The 10,000-nt window shown below is 32.2% G+C and overlaps 1 protein-coding gene across 2 annotated transcripts in view; it reads right to left on the bottom strand.

Moving 5' to 3' along the window:
* The window catches only part of Ent2 (Equilibrative nucleoside transporter 2), a 1,033,466-nt gene that overhangs the window by 330,202 nt on the left and 693,264 nt on the right, over positions 1-10,000 (bottom strand). The gene's annotated exons all lie outside the window — the stretch shown is intronic.

Here is a 10,000-nt window from a genome sequence, read left to right on the forward strand (position 1 = left end):
GGCTGGCACAGAAAAAAATGATACTACAAGGAAAGTGCATTGATATATAACGTTTCTCTAAATAGGAAAGCAAGTTATCAAAAGCATGATTGCTATCGTGATTCAAGGCTTAAAATGAAAGTGGTAAAAAACTCTCTCTCTCTCTCCTCTCTCTCTCTCTCTCTCTCTCTCTCTCTCTCTCTCTCTCTCTCTCTCTCTCTCTATATATATATATATATATACACTGTATATATATATACACTGTATATATATATACACACACACATGAACAAATGCAGCCGTTTTTAGTCCACTGCGGCATAAAGGCCTCAGACAAATCCTTATTCATGTCTGGGGTTTGGCCAATTTTCATCACCTCGCTGGTCAACTGCGGACTGGTGATGGTGGGAGACTTTTGTTTGATTGCTGACAGCAAACTAACCCAGAATGAGTGGCCCTGACCGGTACAGCTTTACCCTATCACGACGTTAAGGTGTTTCCACTCAGAAAGGGATAGGCACACCCACACACATACACACACACACACACACATATATATATATATATATATATATATATATATATATATATATATATAAATTATTGTAAATGTAATTGTTAATATGGAGACAGCCACCGATTAATTTTCTAGGTGAAGTGGTGGGTATCTAATTTAACAAATATTTATTAGAGCGTAACGGCAATTTCACAACGATTTCTTAAACCAGATTTCTGTTCAGGTGCGGAGCAATACTTTTATCAGATATCAACTCTGGGTACAGTTGCTTGCCACAGTGATATGACGACAAATGTTTTAAAACTGTGACCTTATTGCCATACTGTTGCATCAAGTAGCCAGTGACATTTAATATCTTAGGTCAGAACAATGATATTTCATATTTTGGATTAAAATTAGTTTTCATTTGAAAATAACAACGTACCGTAACTACTAGTTTTGCTGCTGATATTGGCTATTTTACTCAATGTATGTAATATGGCAGCAGAAAAATACATGAGTCACAGTTCCATTTTCTATTCCGTGACTGCTTCTTACATTTGCACTTCCAACTCAGAAAGTAGATTTAATGTTTAAACGTAATCTTTTTGCTCCTTATCGTGGTACTGGACTTTGATTAGCAGCGAGTGAATCACCAAATGCAGCGACTGTTCGTAGAAAAGATACAAAACATTCAGATATAAACAACGGAAAAGAGAAAGTCATTTACGAACGGAGGAGAGAATTGAACTGTTTTATATCTTCGATATTTATTACATTTCTTGTTTTAAATTTTGTGGGTTCAAGGGTACTATCTGCCGAGAATCATAATTTATTCTTTTCTCGTCAAAACTAGAAAATTAATTGTCGCAACCTTTAAACCCCAACTACACGGAAAACAACAAATGCAGCCATTTCTAGTCCACTTTAGTCTGATCCCTCACAGCAAACCAACCTAGTAGGGATGGCCGTAACTAGTAGAGCTCTGGTGATCATAGCTATATACAAACCCTTTCACCACATCAAGGTAGCCCTACTCAGAAAGGGGAAAAAAATATTTTCTAAATGCATGTAATCACTAAAGGAATCGGGAAAATACCCAGCTGCACTGTCAATAGAAAGCCGATCTTCACATGAGACTCCTTGATCTTTTTTCCTGAACCGGTACCCGATTCTGGTGCACGGTCAGGTCAAGAAAAGGATCCCGGTTGGCACAAACGCAAGACCAGAGGTATCGTGACCGGGAGGTGGAAAAGGGCACACCCATGGTTATGTAACGGCTTGCAACCAACTGTTACTTCAAGACGATTGCTTTTTTTCACTTTTATGGATCTTGATCGAGTAGGCAACATTTCCACTTAGAGTAAGGTAGAGTTGCATGGTTGGAAGTACTCTTAGACTTACTAGTTCATTCGAAGAGATACCTTGAACAATATTTTATGTACAATGATTAAATGAATTAAACTTGGTAAATAACAGGAGCGCTAATTATTTCGTCTAATATATTCTTGAGTGAACCAGAATTGGCATTATTTACAAGCTAGAGAGAGAGAGAGAGAGAGAGAGAGAGAGAGAGAGATTCACTGAATGAAATGACACCCCACAATATATAAGTAAAAAATAAAACCAATATCCTAAAATTCAACTTGAAAAACTTATGACAAAAAAAGAATTTGATCCCAATGCCACTCAGCAAAGTATTCAGTTCTGGAAAAGTAAAGATTAGACATTAGACCAAAATTGGTATAAGAAAAAAGAGAAACTAAATACCATTTTGGTCACTGGATTTTTTTTTCTTTGTTATTCCTAACTTGATAATTCCAGTGAGGAATAATTCTGTGCTACAATTGTTAATAGTTTTAAAAATACCTTAATTGATTTGACAACAAAAAACCGACAAAAATGCACGGGTAATGTTTGTATACCTACTATTCTTTCGTGTACATAAATACATTCCATTGATAATAGTGGGTGTAACTTCCAACCCTTATATCATGTACAGTAAAAGATCCTCTGGCAATCAATTCATATATACCGTTATACAACATAATAATGAAAAAGATTAAATTCGAAATCAAATTAAAGAAAAGGTCAATCTTAACCAACCACTGTAATAACAGAGTGAAAGTACTCAATTAACTAAAAAAGTGAAAGCACATTTAAAATAACGCAATTTCTTAACTTCCGGGAATATACTGCTACCTAAACATGTTTCACCAAATTTTGTCTCTTTGCTTTAATCCCTTATGCATCCCCCCCCAAAAAAAAAGATATTCTTACTTGAATTGAATAAAAAAAAATAATGAGTATTTATAGATTTTGCTGACTAACAGCACATAAAAGAATAGCTTATAAGATTCGGTGCAAGTTTGAGTAACCTTTTGAGACTAAAATAAATAGATAGTTACGAAATGGTTATAATATAATCAAATTGAGGATAGATTTTCATTCAAATTAAGATACTGTAAGAAGAATATAAACGATATTCACTAACAAGACTAATTGAATCTTAATCCAATCTCCTTGTTTAACAAAACTAATTTCATGACTCAATTCAATCATAGTAAACGATATCCCGGACTAATTAAAACGAACGTTATTCATTAAATAAACAATTAGAATACACCCCACTATCATTATAACACGATTAAAAGGAACCACGAAACAATACGGTAGCAATCACTTGCTAGACGAGAGAAGAGGAAAATGGCAAGACAGATCAGGAAGAGAAAGAGTGGGAGGAGGGAGAGGTGGGTGAGAGGTGTGCGAGGAGAGACGCGAGAAAGACTCATTTTATGTTCTGCTAAAAATAAAACCGTCTGAGTGCATACTGGTCTCTCCACTGACAGCTAAATGAAACAAGGAAAAGAACACTGCAAATAATTCCTCCTGGCGCACTGTCGTTTGCAGCCCCACCCTTGACAGAACAAAGCCAAGGGAATATGAATGCATAAAATCAGGAAGTACAAATTGGACACCTGAACGTATTTTCGTTTTGTACTTTCATATAAATTTGTCTAAATACTTCTCTCTCTCTCTCTCTCTCTCTCTCTCTCTCTCTCTCATACACACACAATATATATATATATATATATATATATATATATATATATATATATATATATATATGTATATATATACATATGTATATGTATATAATATGTATATATATGTATATATAGTATATATATGTATATATAGTATATATATATGTATGTATATATATATATATATATATATATATATATATATATATGTATGTATATATATATATATATATATATATGTATATATATATAGATATATATATATATATATATATATATATATATCTATATATATATATATATATATATATATATATATATATATATATATATATATATATATATATATATATATTGCCGGTTCCCCTGCCAGTACAACCGTCCCTACTCGTAAAAGAAAACTTATTTTTTCAGTATTAAAAAAAAATGACAGATTTCATTAACACACCAAAGTGGTTTTTATTTTAATATTTTTCCAGATACTAAAAATACATGGGAGGAAGAAATAATGACATTAACGTATATTTTCTCTCAACCTTTTTCAACTACCTTTCATATATATATATATATATATATATATATACATATATATATATATAAAATTCTCTCAAGACTTTAAGCAGAACAATTTTATCCAGTGTTTTTTCTTTACGGTTTAGAAATAATGTCTTCCTACATATACTCTAAATAAATTCTCCAAATAGCTATCCCAAGGTATTGATGACGACAGAGATACAAACAGGAAATCCAAATGGGGAACCCAAAATGAGTCTCAATTTTTTTTCCCCAAAATGGGTTACCCAAAATTAGTCCCGATTTTTTTTCCCAAATGGATTACCCAAATTGAGCCCCCAATTCTTTTTTTTTTTTTCAAATAAGAAATATACATTTTTCAATTCTTAAAATTTATGATATTGCATATACATAATAATATGATTACGCAATTCATTAGAAATATCTAATGAGCATCACATTTCCCCTTAATTCAGTCAATTTCTACGTGTACCAGAAGCCTAAGTGCCGGTACTTAGCAAGTCATACTTGGAATACTTATTAAACCTTTGCTTCTATACAGCAACCTTATTCTGAATTATAAAGTACTACACGATTTCAGACTCAGCAGCTCTCATCCTTTTCCTTTTTTCTTTTATTTTATTCATTTCCCTGATGTCCCTTCCTAAGTGGGTGGTCTAGTCGCCCTCATTTATTTTTGAGGCTAAAGGTCATCGTCAAGGTCATTTGACTGTCCGTCACGTAGTTCTGCACATAAAAGCAGCCACTTCAATTTTATCACCGACATTAAAGGTAGGCCGCAATGAAACTTCATGAAACTCGCATGTCTGCTTCAGAGACCCAGTAGGGCCGTGCGAACAACATTCACTCCTGAGCATAAGTATATGAGCTGCCAGAAATTCTAAAACGAAACACAACACATCGAAAAAATATGTCAAGGTCTTTAATATTATTGTGAGCATTTCAGTATAATAATAGATTAGATTCGATGATAAAATTTGGTCTACAGGACAGGAACTGGGACCGGTGGTTACATTATGGCTATATAAAATTTCCAAATTCTTCACCTAAAGACTATATAAAAACTTCCATGTTCCTTATATATACGTTTAAACATAAGAGGTTTATCAGGTACTGTATGTATAATAGAATGAGAGAAAATTTCGTCACGAGGTAATACTGGTTTAAATATTGAATATGAATTTATGGAGCTTTAAAAGCATAACAAAATTTCAGGCTTATTAATAGTATAGAGCTATAATACATATTCTCTCTCTCTCTCTCTCTCTCTCTCTCTCTCTCTCTCTCTCTCTCTCTCTCTCTCTCTCTCTCTCTCTCTCTCTCCAGTAAAGTTTGAAGGGTTTTGAAGGACCCTCACTACCATCTCAGAGTACATAAGCATATGGCAAATTACCTTAGAAGGTTACATAAAAAATCTAGGGTATAGACTATGTCGTGAAGAGTTTACTAATAAAAAAAAGGCAAAATAACTACATGTCGTTACTAGAAAAGATTAATCTGAATTGTGATCAAGATACACACACACACACACACACACACACACACACACACACACACACACACACACACACAAAAAGCAAGCAAACAAGCAAGCAAGCAAGCAAGCAAGCTAAAGAGATACAGATTACCAGTAAAAATGCGATGAAAGTAGCATTTTACGAAGGAAGAAAAGATGATCTGAATAGTGACTCGCCAAGGAAGGCTGCGACAACAAAAGTCCCGAGTTGAGCAGTACTCGGCTGATTAAAATCTGCATAGAATGCCTTGCCTCTATAAAGACGTCAGTACGAGCGCACGAACGAGATCATGCGGCCGCGCGAGAGAAAACAAAGGAAACACTGCTGTTTGCTAACACAGGATTAAACAATCATGACAACTGCTTTGTTTACCAAGAATATTTTTCCTGCCGTGGTTTTCAGTTGAGAAACCAATATTCGCTGAATGCTCACTCTGTTTAAACAGTTACTTGGTACAGTATGCCTCTAAGACCTAACATGGATTACTAAGGATTAAGGTGGAACGTATTTTGAAGCTGGTAAACATAGAATAATCTCTTGATGTTTTTTTTTTTTTTTTTTTTTTTTTTTTGCAAGTTGAAAAGTATATACAGCTATCCAAAAATTGTGTCAAATGTTAATTTACAACAAGAGTTTCTTCAAGAGCAAACATGGCCTACATTCTCCACATTCTCTTTTCATTTTTTTTTTTTTTTGCACGTTGTAAAGTATATACAGCTATCCAAAATTGTGTCAAATGTTAATTTATATCAATGGTTTCTCCAAGAGATGGCCTACATCGACTATTATCAATTCCCTCATAACATTTGCTACTGGAGAGTGGATGACGCCTCTGATACAAGCTCTTCCTAATAACTAGAAAAAAGATGCTACCAATTATAAAATTATTTCACAAATCAATCCTATGGCTATGATATGGCTTGAAGAATTAACACTATTGAAGAGTAATAAATTACATATGAAGGTGCAATGCAAAAAAGCCTGGATATCAAAACATTTTACAGATCCACGAATCTTTCTTTCAATTTCTGCACAAACTATGACAGAATTACTAGAAAAAAGTTATTATATCAATACAAGAACTATAAAAGGAGCGTTGGGGATTAGTCCATGTTGATATTTCCTAGTGAGAATATATGACAGGGACGGTTACAACTATCAGCTAGAAGCACTTAACCTTAGTGTTCATAGATACTGTATATACAGGAATATCTACACACAAATAAACAGATACACACGTATATATGCAGTATATATAGAAATCACAAAAGGTGACCCGTGATGATCATAAAATATATATTATAGCAACGATAGAAAATGGGGAAAGACTTCTTGGAGTACTTTCGTCGATGTCACTTGTAATAAGACGAAAGTACAAACTCCAATTAAGTCTTTTCCCTTTTCCGTTCCTGCCTATTATATCTTTTATATATGAATATATATATATATATATATATATATATATATATATATATATATATAAATATATATACTGTATATATATGAATATAAATATAATATATATATACACACACACACACACACACACACACACACACTATATATATATATATATATATATATATATATATATATACACACACATATATACACATATATATATATATATATATATATATATATATATATATATATATATATATATATATATATATACATATATATATATATATATATATATATATATATATATATATATATATATATATATACTGTATATATTACAGTATTTTCAAGATATACCTAACGCCGTAAGGCTAAGCATATAATAGAAAACTTTAATTTAGAAGAATTGCTTCACCCCATTGAGAGAGAGAGAGAGAGAGAGAGAGAGAGAGAGAGAGACTTAGAAAACGAGGGGCAGTAACATAATTGTAACTCTAATACAATTAAAAGCTATAGACATCAAACAGGGAAAAAATAAAGACAGAAACATTCAAATCTAATTAACAAAAAAGAGAAAAATGCTTCCCCTCTTAACACAAAGAATCAGAATAAAAAAAAAATATACTGATGAGGGAAATCTTTCCTCTTGATTCTATTCATGAAATTGAATTTCGTTAAGCTACATAAAAGAGGAGAAAAGATTCTCACTCTAAAACTGAGGAAGAAATTAAATAAAGATATATATTTGAATTTCATGGAATTTTGTACAATACAAATATTGGCGAAAGGTTTAATGGACGTGATAAGATAAAAAAGACTTCCTTTTATCTTAAAAATAAATAATTATCCGTTTATGAGAACAATTTCAAAGCCTGCAAAAGCAATCATACAGTATTTATGCTGTCTTACTTGTTATACCTGATATATATATACAACTAAAACCGTCATATAAGCAATAAATAGTTTTACATTAAACGAGTACACTTTGAGAGAGAGAGAGAGAGAGAGAGAGAGAGAGAGAGAGAGAGAGAGAGAGAGAGAGAGAGAGAGAGAATAAAAAAACATAATTCTAATATCTTAGATAAAAATTAAATAACTACAAAAAAAAGGGTGGAAATTGCCTATTAGTAAATATATTATAATTAAAAAGAATATTCGGAAGAAACAAAAAGATAATATTCCATTAAAGCATTAAACCGGAGAGCAGCTCTAATAATTAATCTCATTAAATTTAATCTCGCGATTACAGCTTTACCAGTGCTATATGTTATCATATTTCTTTTAACAAAATATTAATATGAATTAACGCAATGCGTATACCATAAACTCTAAACCTCTGTTCTTTATCGGTTTACAGTTAAACCTTTTCTGAGTATATGAAACCGATTATTTCCTTTTCAACATTATCCAGTTATTCATGTAATTACCCGGTCTAGTTTACTCTTCGTCACCTATAAACTATCTTGTAAACAAGCCACTTGCCATTGCTAGACATTAAATCACACACACACACACACACACACACACACACACACACACAAACCACTGGTTTTATCATGGAACAAAAAATATGTACTACAAACAATGTTACATCATTAATTTACTCTACTGAAAACTCAGAGCTAGAACTTCGGAAGCTACATTGTTAAAAAAAAAACTTTTACGGGTTGGTGGTACGTCAATATATCCGTTTCTAAGCCAATTTTCAAGTGTATTTTAATCCATATAAACGAGAATAAGGAAGAACAGAATTTTAAAGATAAATTTGTCTTGTTGGAGTCGCAAAAACGAGAAAGTGAAAAGAAATGAACCATAAAGCCTTAGTAAGGAAGTTATAGAAACCGCATGATGCCCTTAGAGGAGGATTTTTGGGGCAATGAAAGTAAAAGAGAATAGTTGTTTAAAGGCATATGAGACAAAGATTATATTGAGAACAAAAGTTCTGATAAAAAGATTAATTAATAACGAATCAGTTTAATAAGCTTGCAATAAGAGCATTAAATGTCTTTAATTGAACCTAAAGCGTGTAATACGTTGCCATAATCGATATCTGACAAAGATAAGCTACTGTTAATAGGCTAATTACAACTTTTACACCTAAAAGAAAAACATAAAAGCTACACACATTGCTAACAGAGTTGAATATTTTCATGAAAAAGGAGGCCCAGGTTAGCATACCCATTCTAGATTAGTTACCAATCTACCCCTCAGATAACAACCGACTGAAATTTAATTATGAAAAACATTAAATACTGCCATGATATGCGCGAATACAGTCAGGTCTTACACATTACCATTTATCATTCATCATAGTGGAAAAAGCACAACAACAAAGCAAAATATAATACTGTATGTTAAACCTCCAGAAAAACTGAATTCACAAGCATTTTTAAGAGATAAAGAATGGCTGGAAATAAAAATGTCAGTTTTGTCTCCAGATAAAATATATAAAAATACTGTATATTCTAAAATTAAACCCAAGATTTCGATTTTTCTCTCCTCCAATTTAGTAGCAAGTCCTTGAGCTTTAAAAAGTAAAATGAATATAAAAAATGTACATAACATCAGACTGAGATGACTCATGTCCACATGACGTTCCCAACCCTCTCCGTCTACAAGTTGAGTCTACCATCTCTACAAAGCTTCCCATCTATATTATGAGTCACCACAGAGCATGGAATTAATTTTGGGGGTAACTACAATAATCTGTGTGCTACAATTCATGGGTGGTATTATTATTTTTATTATTATTCTTATTACAAGTCAAGCTATAACACTAGTTGGAAAAGCAGGATGCTATAAACCCAAGGGCTCCAATAAGGAAAAACAGCCCAGTAAAGAAAGGAAACAAGGAAGTTAATACACTACAGGAAAAGTAATAAACAATCAAGATAAAATACACTTAGAACAGTAACAAACTTAAACTAGATTTTTCATATATTACTATAAAAAAAATCAAAGAAACAGGAGGAAGAGAAATAAGATAGAACAGCTTGACCAAGTTTACCCTCAAGCAAGAG

The sequence above is a fragment of the Palaemon carinicauda genome, chromosome 40 (genome assembly GCF_036898095.1).
Source record: "Palaemon carinicauda isolate YSFRI2023 chromosome 40, ASM3689809v2, whole genome shotgun sequence".
NCBI classification, from domain to species: Eukaryota; Metazoa; Arthropoda; class Malacostraca; order Decapoda; family Palaemonidae; genus Palaemon; species Palaemon carinicauda.